At 35.6% G+C, this 15,907-nt stretch overlaps 1 protein-coding gene and 1 long non-coding RNA gene across 8 annotated transcripts in view; one reads left to right on the top strand and one right to left on the bottom strand.

Annotated features, from left to right (window-relative positions):
- Positions 1-15,907, top strand: part of HDAC9 (histone deacetylase 9) — a 936,353-nt gene that overhangs the window by 156,227 nt on the left and 764,219 nt on the right. The window lies entirely within an intron of this gene.
- Positions 243-4,139, bottom strand: LOC132015039 (uncharacterized). The gene is made up of 2 exons (XR_009403529.1): positions 3,839-4,139; positions 243-1,216 (listed from the first exon to the last, which is right to left on the bottom strand). It is a non-coding gene; the product is annotated as an uncharacterized LOC132015039 (long non-coding RNA).

Raw genomic sequence — 15,907 nt, 5'->3', positions numbered from 1 at the left:
ATGCCCATGCACTGTTGTTGGGAATACAGACAAGCGCAGCCTCTATGGAAAACAGTATGGAATTTCCTCAAAAAGTTAAACAATAGAACTACCCTACAATCCAGGAATTGCACTACTATTTATCCCCAAAATACAAAAATACTAATTCAAAGAGATATGTACTCCCCTGTGTTTATTATAACATTATTTACAGTAGCCAAATTATGGAAGCAGCCCAAGTGTCCAGAGACAGATGAATGGGTAAAAAAAAAAAAAAAAAAAAAAAAAAGGGTTATATATACACAGTGGAATATTATTCACTTATAAAAAGGAATGAAATCTTGCCATTTGCAACAACATGGATTGAGCCAGAGAACATAATGCTAAGAGAAGTACGTCAGTCAAAGACAGACAAATACCATATGATTTTACTCATATGTTAGAAAAAAAGACAGCAAAGAAGCAAAGAAAGAAAGAGAGAAACCAAGAAATAGACTCACAGACCTAACTATAGAGAACAAACTGGGGGGGAGGTGTGGGGGTAATGGGTGAAATAGGTGACAGGGATTAAGGAGTGCACTTAACATGATGAGCACCAGGTAAGGTATGGAATTGTTGAATTACTATATTGTACACCTGAAACTAACATAACATCATAGGTTAACTATACTGGAATTAAAATTAAAAATCTTAATTAAAAAAAAAATTAGGGACACTTGACTGGCTCAGTCGAGGCAGCATGTAACTCTTGATCTTGGGGTTATAGATTTAGCCCCATGTTGGGTTTAAAGTTTACTTAAATAAATATATAACTTTAAAAAAATAAATAAAGGACTAATCCTTTCCTAAAAGAAAATTTAATAAGCTGTAAGTTGACAAACTTTTCAGTGTTTCCTGCTCTTTACAGCCATCTGTCCTCCCAACCCCAATTTCACTCTTCCTTATCAGTGAATGATCTTTCTATTTTTTGGGGGAGAAAACACCAATTAAGTCATTAAGAATTAGATACCTAGTGTTTTAATATTTCTTTCTTATATCTGTTAATCATTCTTTTAATGAATAGGTTTTAGCCCCTTTGTAAGTAGAAAACTAAGATGAGAGACTGTAAATATTTTTAAAATAAGGATTTCATCCATTATGAAGATGTCTGCTAACTGCAGGCAAGATTCTGTCCTAGAAGCTGAAGAAATGCAAAGAAAAGTAATGTTTTTCCAGCTCCGAAGAAAGTAACAATCTCCTGTGAACAAAAGAGGGAACTACATGTTATATAGATGGAATTGCATGACGAAGCCCGTGCCAATAAGATTTTTAAGAATGGGAGCAGCAGGGGCGCCTGGGTGACTCAGTGGGTTAAAGCCTCTGCCTTCGGCTCAGATCATGATCCCAAGGGTGCTGGGCTCAAGTCCTACATCGGGCTCTCTGCTTGGCGGGGAGACTGCGTCCCCCTCTCTCTGCCTGCCTCTCTGCCTACTTGTGATTTCGCTCCCTGTCAAATAAATAAATGAAATCTTTAAAAAAAAAAAAAAAAAAGAATGGGAGCAGCAGTGGCCTATTGAAATAAGAAGGAAAAACCTCCTGTATTTTGATAAATCATACTTGTCTAACATTTGTGAAAAGGCTCTCTCTGTAAATTATTCTATCATTGAAGTTGGGTTTATGTGAGATAAATCAGAAGGAACAGAAAAACAAACAGTATTGGGTTCAGAGGCAACATCAAGAAGGAAGTGATTATCTCTCCCCCAACAGAAAGTAGTGTTTTAGTAGAAGAGAAAACATTTCCTGGGCAACGAAAAATACATCTTGCATGTTCTTCCAGTACAGCCTGAATCCGCAGCAAGAGGCTGAGAGAATGAATTAAACTCAGCAACCTCCCAGCTTTTGTGTTTCTGAAACCTTCTGTTGCTATTGGTAATTGTTAACACTTGTCTTTCCATCATCCCATTTCTCTCATTGTTATGCACATTAAGATGTGCCTATTCTTTAAATCCGTCCTCAAATGGAGGGCAGGCAAGGTTATTTGACTACTCCGTGGCTTTAGCACTTAGTTAAGGACCTAGCACACAGTCAGTGCTCAATAAATATTTTTTAGTCAATGAGTTACCACCCAAATATCAAAGTTTTTAAGCTCTAGGGTGGAATTTGGGTCAGGTAGAGGGTTGGGGAGGTTCTAAGAATACATTTTGTGACATTGATGGAAACAACATTAGCAGTTGGTCCTTCGAACTTTTTCAGATAAGACCTTGCCTGCAATTTAAAAAATGGATGGGCAGCTTTTAATATTGTGTCAAGTCAACGCTGTCACTCCCATTCATAACATTTACATTAGGTATATGTATTTTAACTCTGAGTGATAATAGCTGAAGGGCTTTATAAGTCTGTGTGGCTTACAGATTTAGATGTCTCCCAATTCTGCAAGTTACTATGAAGTTAGCATAAGAAACTTGCTTTGTTATCATTGAGGTATGAGTTAAAGGAAGGAAATTAGGTGAGGCATACATCCTCATGTCCCTTGAGAGTGTGCTTTCCAAAAATGATGTACTACGTTTTCATATTCCTCTTGATTTTTCCTTCTATCACTAAAGAAAATGCCTTTTACATATTGCAAATGGTTTCATGTACCAGTAAGCTGGTCTTGAGAATATTCAGTATTTGCTACCACAGTGCAATATCTAATGTGGAGAAGTTAGGATTTTCTGCCTTCATGAGGTTCTTGTTTCAATAGGTAACTTAGACTAAAAAAAAAAAAATTATATAATATCTGAGGGCAGAAATGGGAGAAATTGTTGGACTCTTTTTTTTTTTCTTTTAAGATTTTATTTATTCATTTGACACAGAGAGAGAGAGAGAGATCCCAAGTAGGCAGAGAGGCAGGCGGGAGGGGGGAGGAGGCAGGCTCCCCGCTGAGCAGAGACTGATGTGGGGCTCTATCCCAGGGCCCTGAGATCATGACCTGAGCCGAAGGCAGAGGCTTAACCCACTGAGCTACCAGGCACCCCAGGAATGGGAGAAATTAACTACAACTGTTTGTGTCGATAACTCAAATCCACAGGGGTGGCTTTGGTCAGTACAGTGCAACCAGTTCCAGGAATAGTCTGGAGAACCATAGGTCATTATCTGAAAGTTGGGAATGGTATCACCATTCTCCTGTCTTCATGGGTGACGAATAGTATTTGCTTTGCCATTAAAATGTGAGTGCTATCCATATAAATCTTAGGTTTTTAATAGTTTTTTTTTTTTTAAGATTTTGTTTGTCAGCGAGAAAACAAGTAGGGACAGCAGCATGCAGAGGGAGAAGCAGGCTCCCTGCTGTGCAGGGAGCCCAATGTGGGATTCCATTCCAGAATCCTAGGATCATAACCTAAGCTGAAGGCAGCTGCTGGACTGAGCCACCGAAATGTCCCTTTAATAGAGTAATTGAATTATTATTCTCTATAATGAATTTACTCTATCCCATATATAGGATATACCCATGTATATATCTTGTATGTATATTCTGTATATCCTCAAGTGCATGAGATATACGAGTGACTTTAAAAATACCAGACTTAAGAATACTTTACTGTTGTCATGTTTTGAAGGAGCTATGTATATCCATACATAGTATAATCCATTACTTAACACTTGGGATTTATTTCTTTGTTTCAAGCCTCCTTACACTAAAGCAACTCATGAAAGCATTTCATTGATTATGAAACATAATAATAGCTGAGGAATCTATACTTGAAATCACATTCTTTTGTTTATAGAATGTTTAGTAAAAGAGGAATAGTTATTCATTCATGTTTAAATTAGGGTAGGTGAATGTAACAAACAAGCCCTAAATCTTGATGGTTTTGTACAATAAAGGATTATTTCTTACCGTGTCATCATCCAGTTCAAATTAGTGTTGGTGGTAGTGGGGCAGGTGTTGGGAGCCTTTACTCTCCCCATTTTTTTTTTTTTTTAGGAATTCCAGCTTCTTCATTGCCCGGTTTCACTGTCAGTGAAGGCCTTGTCGTCCCCAGGGGATGCTCTGTATCTGGCCTGTAAACAAGAGAGGGGAGTGTGGAAGACTGCTTCAAAGGGTGTCCCTTTTAGTCCAGACCTGGAGGTACTAGCTACCACTTCTGACTACATTTCCTTGGTTATAGTTTAATCACATGGTCGCACTTAACTGGCCATATGCCCTGGAAGAAAAGGAGACGGGTTAGAAATTCACAGCACTGCCTCTGCCAGTGCTTAAACATGGTACATTGACGTAAACTTCTCTGATCTTTTGATATACTTCAAAAGTTTCCAACTTAACATGAGGTCAGTGAATCAAATGAAAAAGGAATGACCAAACACATAATGAGAAGAAAGAAAAATAACACATTCATTGGCTAGTTTGGAAGCAGCTATATTTAAAGAAGTGGCTATCTAAAGACATTTCGTACTGAAATGAAAGGTGACTAATCAGAACCTCAAATCTTACACTAATTGTGATAGTGTAAGGAGTTGGTGCCCGTTAATTAGCTTTGTATCCTTGGACCATTCACGTAGCTCTTCTAAGACCTGATTGCATCCTCTGAAAAATGGAAAGAATACTGATCCTTGTTTTCATCATTGCTGTGAAGCAAACAAAATTATGTCTATGAAGGGGTTTATTTCAGGACTGTTCCGTTAAGGAAAAATTAACTCCAAGATTGCCCCTTTCATTCACCTATGACTCATGAATTTTCAGAGGAAAGTCTTTCAAATATTGTAAATTCAAGGTTTATGTGAGGTAACCTTTGCTGCTTGTAGGAAGTGTGTGTGGCTGAGTAATAGTTCAAAAATAGCAAGTTATTTTGAGGAAGAACATATGTTCTTTAACAAATAAAATAAGTGTTCAGAAGAATAATTTTATAGCATATTTAATCACACATTTAAAATAATTTGAATCCTGTAATTTAGAGCACTCTGTACTTTGAAAGGAATTTTTAAGTGCTCTATTAAATGCAATAGTACCAAGGTGAGTACTATTATGTACAGTTGCATTTTATGATTAGCTCTTATCAGTCTCTGTGAAGGAAACCTTTTTCATGATTAATCAAAACTGGAATATGCAGACTAAACATACAGAAATGTGTGTTTTGCAAAGTCATGAATGTATACTTAAAGACATACATACATATGCACACACAAATAAATGGTAGGTGTGATTAAAAGAGACTTGTTTCATATATCAAACAGATAAATAAATAACACTTAATTTGCTTTACCACGATCTGCTGGTACATGGCTACCGGGATTTTGTTGATGGGTTTCTTCAGTAGACGTTTAAGGACTAGGTTGAAGGTAGTAAGGTAGGTGTTTTTAGAATGTTAACAAAAAAGTAGCCTTGGGGTGCCTAGGTGGCTCAGTGGATAAAAGCCTCAGTCTTTGTCTGCCTTAGGCTCCCGTTGTGATCTGAGGATCCTGGGATGGAGCCCCTCATTGGGCTCTCTGTTCAGCGGGGAGCCTGTTTTCTCTCTCTGCCTACTTGTGGTCTTTGTCTGTCAAATAAATAAATAAAATCTGAAAAAAAAAAAAAAAGTGGCCTTAACTTCCTTCAGGGAGCTATGCAGTTAGCAGATGTCTGATACAGAAAAAAACATAATGTAATCAAAGGCAGTATTTTGTAATGATTCACTAGACAGAATAACTGGTATAAATGTAGCAGAGTGAGATTCCATTCTAAGGAAAGACACCCTCATGAAGGAGGAACGTTTTCATTGGTTCTTGGAGGATGGCTAGGATTTAGAGTTGTGACAGGCATGGACAGTACTTTTGGCAGACCCCATGTTACAAGCAAGATAAGAGGATGATAGAGAAGCCTTTTGAGCTTAAGTAAATGAATTATTTTGGCTGGAAAGTTAAATATGTAAAAGAACCATGGAAAATCACTCAGCTTGGAAAAATAGGTTGTGGCCATATTCTTGATAGCCTTAAAATCCAAGCAGCTTTACAGACAGCTTTGAACTTAGAACTTTGGACTTAGAACTTTGGTGGGTTTCTACAATGGAGTGAAATGATTAAGAAGGCTTTGAAAGCATTATTTAAAAAATCTTACTTGTTGAGGTGATGTCATAGTTACAGTTGCTCCTCAGAAACCCTGCCTTGCTAGCAGAAAGGGCTTTTCTTAGTAACTTGAAGGGCTAATTTTGTTAGTCCAGATTTTTAGGGTTTTTTTTTTAATTTTTTTTATTTCTTACCTCTATGTTGAGTATCCAAGATTATTATGCAGTGCCCCCTATTGTAGGGTTCCTACATAAAAATAGTAATGCTGTTACTTAATAAGCAAAAAGTAATATTGATTCTGACTACATGGGAAGTTGGATGCTAGGTAAAGTGAGAGATACAAATATAAAAATTTGAATGTTAAAATAACAACACTGTATATTGCATTGGGGAAGATAGCAAAAAAATAGTATAAAAATAAATTCTGGGGCACCTGCATGGCTCAGATGGTTGGGTGCCCAACTTTGGACTTTGGCTCAGGTCATAATTTTAGTGAGAAATTATGTGAGATCGAGTCCCAATCGGGATGCTGGACATGGAGCCTACTTGAGTCTGTCTCTCCCTCTCTCTCTGTTCCTCTCCCCTCCCCCTCCTTCTCTCTCTCTCTCTCTCTCTTTAAAAAAAAAAAAAGGTAGAAAGAAAGAAGGAAAAAGACTAAAGAAAAAGAAATGAAATTCTGTAGGAGTTCATAGTTGTAACTGGATTTCAGAGAAGTTGGTGGAAGAATTGGAGTGGCTCTTAACCTCCAGACTGAGTGATGAGATTGATGACATATCCCTTACAGAGCTTTAAGCCAATCAGGCAGCCAGTGATGGGCCATTCCTACCTTTCCAATTTGTGTTCTGTTTTATTGGTAAGAGACAGTCCCAACTGTCATCAGTAATGGGAATGATAGCAAAGATTTTTGAAACTCTAATTTTCTTTAAAATAACTTTAAGTCAGCTAATAAAAATTTTAGTAAGCTGCATGGTGCCTGGGTGATATAGTTGGTTAAGTGGTTAAAGGCTCTTGGTTTTGGGTCAGGTCGTGATCTCAGGGTCGTGGGATAGAGCCCTACATTGAGCTCTGTACTCAGCATGTAGTCTGCTTCAGTTTCTGTCTCCCTCTTCCTTCGTCCCTCTCCCCATTGCTCTCTTTCTCTCTCTCAAATAAATAAATCTTAAAAAAAAAATTTTAGCAAGGTGCATTGTAGTTTGTGTAATAGACGATGGAATGTCTGAGAACTGTGATGCATGTGTTTTCTGCTTAAAATCTGTCATTTTTTCCCCCTTTTAATTTCCATTCCTCTGCCATTTCAAACAGGATTTTAGGCCTGTTTATAAGATATAAATATAATAATGCAAAAGCCAAAAAGTAATGAAATCAGGGCCAGTAAGAAATAAGGGAAGAAAAAGGTGGATGAATTATTTAAGATGAGGTTGCACATGCAAAACAGGTGTTATGGTACAACTCATCTTCTGTAAAAAAGGGCCCACAAAGCTGTCTCTGGGTTTTCAAGCAGCCACAAAAAAAGAGAAAAACACCATAGGTTTGTAAGATGGGTGCCGTCTGTGATGTAAGAACAAGCCAGCTGCACAAAGGAAGCCCCGCTCTTTCTAATACCAAGTCCGGAGAGAAATCTCTGTGTTAAGTCCTCCTAGAGAAGCCCCACAGAACATAATAAATAATGAGTGTCCTCAAAAACATCCAAGTAAATAGGACAAAGCTTGTCTTAGGACTTTCAAAAGTATGTCTTTATAATGCTTTTGCCTAATTGTTTAATACCGAAGCAGCGTCCAGGAAAACACTTTGGCAAAGACCAAATAATGAACACCAGGCACAAACTTTAAGAGTCATTTAGAGCCAGCCAACAGAGTGTGGTTTGCTGATCAGCAGCTTCAGCATCACCTGGGGGCTTGTTAGAAATGCAGACTCTCAGACTCCACCTCAGACCTACTGAATCAGAATCTTGAGGGGATTAGAGGGGAGCAATGATTTCAAATATCTAAGATGACTTATCGGACATTCAGATAATCTTTTATCGATCAGAGGGTACAGACTGTCAGCTATAAGATGAATGAGTTCTGGAGCTCTAATGTACAGCATGGGGACTCTAGTAAATTATAATAAGGTATTATATGCCACGCATCCACACATCAGTGGTAACTATGGGAGGTAATAGTTATTTAGTTAAATTGATTGTTGTAGTCCCTTGCAGTGTATACAGAGAATTATCATGTTGTATACCTTAAGTAGTTATAATTTTTATTTGTCAAAAATGAATAAGTAAAAATTAAAAGAATATTATTTCTCTTTTTGTAAAAAGAAGATTTTATTTATTTAAGAGAGAGAGAGATAATGAGCAGGAGGGAGGGGCAGAAGCAGATTCCCCACCGAGCAGGGAGCATGATGTGGGGGTTCATGGGGCTCAATCCCAGGACCCTGGAATCGTGACCTGAGCTGAAGGCAGATACTTAACTGACTGAGCCATCCAGGAGTCCTTAAAGGAATATTTCTCTTACCTGAGTTTTAACTAAATCTTATGTGGCATTGGATATGGAGATTATCTCCATAACAATCAAAAGCAAAGTACATGAAATAAAAATATATTATTTTACTGGTTAAAGGTAGATCTGATGCTTTCACTGTCATCCAAGAAGGGGGAAACGTATTAGACATTTAGGTAATTTAGTTATTATCCACCATGTGTGAAGCACTATGTTAAGTACTCTGGGAATGTAAAAATGAACAAGACATGGTATCTGTTTCTAAGAAGCAATCTAGTAAGGGAGATTTAGTTGTAAACAAGTTGACACAATGAAATAAAAAACCACAGTGTACAAGAAAAATGCTGGTAGTTATTCTAATTCCTATTTTACAGATTTTTACAGAGGAGGAAATGGGTGCAGATAACTTGCCTTAGCTAACAAGTTAATTCAAGGTCTGTGTGGTCCTAAATCCAGTGTACGCTTTTAAAATGCAGGTTCTTAAGAAAAAGAAAAACAAAAAGGAAAGCCATTTAAAAAGTGACAAAAATAGTCTTATAAATCAGTAGGCTTCTGCATTCAACTTTAGTATTTCAAACAATGTACTAATTTGATTCACATCTTTTAGAATAAATACTTTTTAGTTAATACAAACTGAGGTGAATCCTGCAGTTTTCCTTAGGAAGTTTTTAAGTAGGGATTAAAATTTTGTCAAAATAGACTGATTGCATTTTTCCCTAAAACAAGTAAGATTTTATTGATCTACAAAGACAAGCCTTTTTCTTTTTTTTAATCCTTGAGTGTTGTGTGAGGTTTAATGGAGTGAGGTATTTAGCACATAATAGGCTATCAGTAAACATTCACTGAATAAAGGCATTTGATATTTACCCTTGAGATCTCCTTCAGAGTCCAATATTATCAAAGGAATATATTTAGAATAAAACAGTCTTAATTTATTTAGAAATATTATGGTGTCATAATCCCTTTTACCAGATTGGAGATCCCCGCGTTTAAGCACTTTTACGTCCTTTGGCATTGGCTATGATGTCCCCCAGTCATGATGATGTGTGTATTTGTATTCTGTTCCCCTAGTAATGTAAGCCTTTTAGAGAAATTGTCAACTTTTTTTTTTTTTTTTTTTTTTTTCCCTGTGTGGAATCTAGTTAGCTCTCAGATGCTTAGTAAATATTTGAATGAACAGTGAATGGTGATCGCTATAAGAAGTCAGATCTGGTCTATGCCTTTCATCAGTTCCCAATGGTTGCCTTTTAAACTTGGTGGAGGCATTGCTAATCAGATGTGTTCTTTGATAATGCTTCTTAGTATTTATAATACTGCTGTGGAGAAAGCTAGTATTTGTTGCCTGCTTATTCATTGGCAGGCACTATTTTTAGAGCTTTAAAGACATTATCTCATTTAGTCAGCACAACAGTTTTAGGAGAAGTTCTTTTTTTCTCTACTTTGGAGATGAGAAAACTGAGGTGTATGGGAACTAACAATTTATGCAAAGTCATGGAACTACAAAGTGGTGTAGCTGGGTTTTAGATTTGCTTTTAAAAGCTTGGTTACTGCGTAAGGGTAGAAGTAAATGAGTAGCTAGGACAGAATGAATTACCAGGCCATTTATTCTCAAAGAGCATGGCTGTACAAAATAGGTTGATCTGGGACATTATAGTGCTCTCTTCCTGGACATTGACTTTGCTGGGATGGCTAAGCTTATCTTTGGGAAGTCACCCAGAGCTAGATCAACAGCTGTGTGCAGAAAAAGTAGAATCAGTATGTTAAATCAACTGAACCAGCCTTATGATAGATATTTTATGGCTCTAAAACATGGAGTAGACATGTTAGACAACTTTATAGCTGCTTCTTACTTAACAAAATGTATTCTAAGGGGAACCCTAATCAGCTTTTCTGAAGCCAGCACTACCATTCTCTCCCACTTACTTGGGAATAGATTCTTAAGGATCCCACAGTATGGATCATAATCCAGTTAACTGGGTGATATAGTATAGAGTAAGCACATAGGTCCAGAAACCATCATGCTGTAACTCTGTGGGACTAATGGGAAGAAGTCTCATCTTCATTTCCCCTGTAAAATAAGGTTTATACTCTGTATTTAAGGTATACAGAGCGTACCAACAAAAAGGTAGATGGCTAATAGAGAAAACAAGCAGAGGATTAAGATAGCTAAGGTTTTAGGGGCATAGTCTTTTCATAAACACCAAGAAGAGAAATTTTGTTACCTTTTTCTGATGGTGGTCATAAGTTTCTGTAGAGTGGAGTCAGTGAAGTCAAAAGTTACTCTTTAGTTTTTCTTGTTTTTATTACAGAAGTAAATTAGTGATTATAAGAAGGATATAATGTATCAATTGTGGCTATATTTTCTATAAATAAAATGTAATTAAATGATCATTTCTTTTGATTTATTTTAACATGATGATTTGCTACTTATTAATACAGCCTGGCTTAAAAATTATCTCTACTCGAGCAGGTTGGTGCTAGCAAAGATATAAACACATCCTCTAGTCTTTTCCTCTTGCTAAGGTATTATTTTTAAAACCAACAAGGACCATTTAAACATGAATAATACTAAATACTGTCGGTTGCTTTATTCTTTTCTTTTTAAAATAAAACCAAAACAAAGCAATTAACTGCAAAGGGCTTTATTAACCCAACTCAAAGGTTGCATATTTAAACATGGGAAAGTAAGGAAGTGTAGAAATTAAATTCTCATGGAAACATTAACTACTCTGCATTTCACCTGTGGTACATTAAAATACACATTTAATAGCCTAATTAAACACATACTAAATTTAACATAACTGAATGGTTGTTAACCTGAGAACTTTACCTTTTGTCTTTCTTGTGCTTAAATTTGCACTTTACATTTCATTAATAGATTTTCCCATTCCTGAGGCTTTTTTCCTTTTCAAGGAGTTGAAAATAGAGTAGAGTAGTATTGTAATGACCTCTTACCATAACTGTGTATCATTTGATAAGAGTCAATTTATTTATTTCAGAAATTAAACCTTTTGTCAGGTTAAATAAAATCCTTTGGAAAGGTCTATGGCATTCAACTGTAATCATCAGTCAGCTTATGTTAAGCCAGATATTATTTATTAACTAAAAGTATCCACATGTAAAATACCAACCTGTTAATTTTTATGAGCATAACATAATATCCAATGAATTATCTTAAGAGCAGACTCTCAATTTGTGAGAAATTTAGTCCAGTGGAACTTTAAAAATGTATGAATTGATTTTGATATATCAAGTTCCAAGGATAGCTTTCTTATTTGGCTAATTCCTTTTTATCTAGCTATATCTGGGGACAAAATAGAAAGATAACTGATTGATCCCAGAAATGTCCTGGTTTAGAGTCTCTGGTGACTTTTAGTGAAGAATTGGGTATGTTTGATATAATGCTGTGCTCTTTCTCATCCTCATGAAGAGAACCTGTAAGATGATCTCTGTACAAGAAAGCAGCACTGGAAAAATTCAATTATCCTCTCTTAGGAGGGTCCCTGGAAAAGCCTCTGAAGTAAAAATGTATGGTTTTATAAGCCCTTCTCTAAATGTGCTATATGTGCTGAGCATGTGTGAAAACCATGAAACCTCTGTCTAGGGAGTGGGGTACAGAAGATGCTGAACTCAGGAGCTTTTGTACAACTGTTTAGAATTTTAATTTGAAGAGGGAAGCACTTTGGCATTTCCAGAACCCTATCATCTTCAAGGTTTTATTGAAATATGCAACCTTGTAACATTTTGACTTTTAATGCTTGCATTGGATTCTGCGTTTTTAAATCACCTACAAGATATGCAGAGAGAAGTTTGTTCTGATGAGCATAAAACCATGACTTATTCAGAGCCAGGCAGAGAAATACAAGCTAATGGTAAAGGACATATCCACAGTAAATTAAGTTCTGGGTCACATAAGACTTTTTATTGATGATGATTCAGTGTCTTCCTTTATACAACAAAGGAACTTTTTTCAGGATCTGCTTAAGGGGGTATGTGCAGAGATGTGCATATGCCTGGGAAAGACCAGAGAGAACCCTAATCTTTATCTTTGGCTGATCTTGAGCTTCTGCATAAGGAGGAAGTCAAGACTAAGTGTTGTAAACTGTCCACCAGAACATTGAAATTTTGCCCCCACATGCATATAGGACCACTTAACAAAATATGGGAGACATATTGGTTCATGTATTTAAGGAAATCTTTGTCTAAAAACTAGCTGATCACCAACTGACTGAGCAGTGACAGTGACTTCAGTGACTGCAAATAAAAATACAAACTTCAGAGAATTCAGAAAAGTCACTGAGCAAACAATAACAAAAATAGCAGGAGCAGAAGCAATAACAATATCACACAGACAAAACAACAAACTTTGGAGATGAGAAAGGAATCTTATATCCAGAATCACCACATTATATTGTCTAGTTTTTTCTTCTTTCTTTAAAGATTTATTTATTTTAGAGAAAGAGAGAGAGTGTCGTGGGGGGGGGGTGTGGCAGAGGAATAGAGAGTGTCTCAAGCAGACTCTCCACTTAGCATGGGGTCCTCTGTAGGGCTTAGTCTCATGACTCTGAGATCATGACCTGAGCCAAAACCCAGAGTCAGATGCTCAACAAACAGCCATCCAAGCTCCTCAACATGTCTAGTTTTCACAAAAATGTACTATATATATGCATAAAAAGGAAGAAAAAAAAGGAAAGTATGGCCCATACATGGGGGGGGGTCAATAAAAACTGTCCCTGAGGAAGCCCAGACATGAGACTTATTAGACAAAGGAATTAAACCAGCTATGATAAATATGTTTAAAAAAATCTAAAGAGAATGATGTTTAAAGAAATAAAGGAGAGTATGAGAACAATGTATTCTCAATCAAATATACAATATCAATAAACAGTTGGACGTTATAAAAAGAAGAATCAAATAGAAATTCTTGAGTTAAAAAGCACAATAACCAAAATGAAAAATTTACTAGGGTATCTTAACAGATTTGAGCTGGTTGTAGAAAAAGAATTAGTGAGCTTGAAGATAGATCAATTGAAATTATTTGATCTGAGGAACAGATAAGTAAAAGAAAGAGGAAAAATGAACAGGTCTTCAGAGACCCGGTGGACATTGTCAGGTGTACCTACATGTACATAATGGACATTCCAGAAGGAAAGGAGAGAAAGAAAGGATAGGAAAGAATATTTAAAGAAATAATGGTTGAAAACTCCCCAAATTTGATGATAAGGATTAATCTACATGTCCACAAATTTCAACAAACCCCAAGTATGAAAAACTCAGAGACCCACACCCAGACACCTCATAATTAAACTGGTCATACAAAGATCAAAGAAAATCTTGAAGGCAGCAAAGGAGAAGAAACTCATCAAATTAAGCAAACCTCAGTATGATTGACAGATGATTACTCTTCAGAAACCATTACTCTTCAGACGCAGTAGTATGACATACTCAGTGCTGAAAGATTGTCGACCAAGAATTTTATACCCAGCAAAGTTATCCTTCAAATTCTAGGAACAAATTAAGATACTGCAAATTTGTCACTAGCAAACCTGCTACTAAAGAAATTCCTTCAGGCCAAAGTGAAAGGATACAAAACCACAATTCAAGCCCACATGAAGAAATAAAGAATTCTGTTAGAGGTAACTATGTAGGTAGTATAAAAGACTATGTAAATGTATTTTTGTTTATAACTCTTATTCTCTTGATTTAAAAGATAATTGCATAAAACAGTAACTATAAAACGATGTAATGGGTAATAGTGTATTAAGAAGTAATGTGTATGAGAATAATAACATAAAGGAGGGAGGAATGAACAAAGCTATATAGTAGCAAAAGTTTTATATCATGTTGAAATTAAGTCGATATTAATCTGAACTACATTGTTGCAAATTAAGATAATTTTAATCCCCTGGGATTAAAAAGAACAAAATATACTTATAAAAATGACAAGGGAGTTAAAATTGTACACTACAAAATATCTGTGTGACATAACATAAGGCAGTAATGGAAGAATGGAGGAACAAGGAAAAGAAAGAATAGAGGAACGAGAGACATCACATAGAAAACAAAATTGCAGACATAAATTCTATTTTATTAGTAACTTATTTAATATAAGTAGATTGAGTAAACTAATTAAAAGCCAGATATTGATGGAATGGATAAGAAAACACCATATATCTAATAGGTACTAAGAAACATATTAGATTCAAAGACACAAGCAGTTGGAAAATAAAAGGATGGGAAAAGAAGTAGCATGCTACCAGTAGTGAAAGGGAATTCAAATATCAGACAAAAACTCGTACTAGATGCAAAAGAGGACCTTTTTAAAAAATGATCAATGGTCAATGAAGAAGACATAACAGTTATAAACATTAATGTACTTAATAACTGAACCACAAATTATACGAAACAAACACTGAATAAAGGGAAAAATTGAAAGTCCAACAATAATAGTGAGATACCGTATCCCCCACTTTTAATAATGAATAGAAAAACTAGACAGATGATACATGAGAAAATAGCAGATTATAATAACAATAACACTCTAAACCAACTAGACCTAACAAACATCTGTTTGAACACTCCAGCCAACAGCAATGTATTATACATTGTTCTCAAGTGCATAAGGTCTGTTCCCTAAGATAGACTATGAACAAGTTTCAGTTAATTTAAGAGGATTGAAGTTATGCAGAGTGTATTATCTATCCACAATATAATGACATTAGAAATAAAAAACAGAAGGGAATTTGGTAAATTCACAGATACTTGGGAATTAAACAACACTCTCTTAAATAACCAATGTGTCAAGGATGAGCAAAACAGATTTAACATACATATATAATTATTAATGAATTAAAGAAGTCGTAGACACATCATGGTTTTTAAAAAAATTTACTTTGCAATTATACAAGGAAAGTATTTTTTTAATGATCATGAAATGAGGTATGGGAGATGTAAGAAGGACATGGATGTAGAGGCCAGCAATTCATTTTCATTCATTTTGAAGAATTGACACATTCTTATTTTAGAAAGGATAATTTTTGTTAAGGCAGTCTTACTCACATACGCCTACTATATGAATTTTATTTCTTACATTCTAATTAATTACTATCTTACTGACTGACATTTCAAAGCCTTTCTTCAAATTTAGGTTTCAATTAGAAAAAATTTCAGATTGTATGTGAAAGTGTTCATGTAAGTGAATTTAGGAATTTAGGTCTATATATTCTTTAAAAATGTTGACTACATCTCAGTGGTATTTAGCCCAAATCTTTTTCATTTACTTTTTGTCATACACATTAGTGTCATTAAGGGAAAACTGTTTAGTTGTTATAGGGATATTTAAACATTGTGCCGAGGAGTATCTGTATATTTTTCCATCATGATGCATTGTTAAGTTCAGAACACATATACTTAAGAGATGATACTTATTGAAGAATAATGAG

Source organism: Mustela nigripes, chromosome 4 (genome assembly GCF_022355385.1).
Source record: "Mustela nigripes isolate SB6536 chromosome 4, MUSNIG.SB6536, whole genome shotgun sequence".
Taxonomy (NCBI): domain Eukaryota; kingdom Metazoa; phylum Chordata; class Mammalia; order Carnivora; family Mustelidae; genus Mustela; species Mustela nigripes.
The sequence above is the reverse complement of the archived record's forward strand: the minus strand, read 5'-3'. Positions and strand labels throughout refer to the sequence as shown.